Below are 1546 nucleotides of genomic sequence, written 5' to 3' on the forward strand. Positions count from 1 at the left end.
TTCAATTCGACATTATGGTTTTAATACAACGTATAAGGAACTAAGTAACAGTGGCCCATTGATATTTACAAATTTTAATGGCATGTTCAGATGATTCAAATCCAAACATCATCATACAGGGAAACGAAGATTTAGAAAGCAACATGTGAACGATATGTCATTTTGCAATGAAAAAGATGTATAATCCCCTTGCACTTCCCAGCTGTTGCACTTTCTATCATTGCTTTCAATTCCTCTCCCATTTTTCATAACGACAATTATCGACATCATTTCCGTCCCAGTCTCAGTGTATTCCTTAATTAATTGTACTCGGTACATATTTTATATTATTTTACAGACTCCAAAACCAGGAAGAGAAATCCGATATCGACTAAGTGTTTTCACGAGGTCTTCAACAAACACAGTGTAAACATAGCATATCTGTACCGTCGGTTTACGTGCTGTTTGACATCGACGGCTGTGTCGCTGCTTTCATGGTGCTCAGCTAACGCCAACATGAGGAAGATTCAAATTACAACATTTGCTCTTTAACCTGCAAAGTCATATTAATATGATCTATCGGAGAGCCAAGGTTAACAAAAAATATGACTAGCGGAAATCCTTCTAGGTACTGGTTTGCTATTTTTATTTCCGATCGTTTGCCATCTCATTTTCTGTATATCATTATCGATTCCTCTAGCAGACCATCAAATTGAACATAAACTCCTATAAAGAACAAGCCTACTAGCAAACCGGCTCAATTCATGACGTCATGTTACTGCCTGCAGTTTCCTATCAAATACGCACAGACTGCTAAATCATTCAATCCCTGACACCTGAACAGACTCACAAAATTGGAAACTTGAGATTTAGAAAAGTGGAACATGATACAAAGAGTATGGACTCTAAAGGACGAAATTGAGATTATGATAATTGTCGGTTTATAATCCAGTTTTCTGTGACAAAAAATAAAGCTTAAATGAATTCGGCAGGTATATGCCTCCTTACACTTTACGTCACATGTGTCACTATTTATGCCAAAAAAGGTGAAACCACGCTTTAACGTAATCAACAAGTGACATCATCAGAACGTCTGGCAACACCACGCAAGCGCCCAAAAGAAATGAAGTAAGGACATTTTTACTCAATTATGAGCATGGAACCACTTGCAGTGTACAAAGCCTGTATGCGGGAAACCTAAGCCGATTGCTTTGCATCCAACAAAAACTGTGGTGTGATGCGCAAAAATCAACACCCTGATGTAACGGATGTAAGACATCATTTTTTAACTGTTAACATTTTTATTTCTCGCGCTGTGTGGCTGGCTTACTCACGACAACCAGCTCGGGGTTAATTTCATATGAATCTTAAAAGGGTTCTGCCTGTCAGTGAAACTCAAAGAAAAGCTTTGGGCTGTAAATTTGTACAGTCGATACTTACAGACGACCTACGTGCATTAAGGTACTAGTGCATGCATATATATGTAACCTTAGACACACATGAACCAGGAAATACATGTACTGTGTGAAGCTATACACGGCGCCTGTGAAGAAAGGTAGTTGTGCCA

The 1546-nt window shown here is 38.5% G+C and overlaps 1 long non-coding RNA gene across 3 annotated transcripts in view; it reads right to left on the reverse strand.

The window, feature by feature from the left end:
• Nucleotides 1–1546, reverse strand: part of LOC147797051 (uncharacterized) — a 106459-nt gene that overhangs the window by 81090 nt on the left and 23823 nt on the right. The window lies entirely within an intron of this gene.

Source organism: Acanthaster planci, linkage group LG12 (assembly GCF_054643075.1).
Source record: "Acanthaster planci isolate LZ-2023a linkage group LG12, COTS_SCS, whole genome shotgun sequence".
In the NCBI taxonomy this organism is placed as follows: Eukaryota; Metazoa; Echinodermata; class Asteroidea; order Valvatida; family Acanthasteridae; genus Acanthaster; species Acanthaster planci.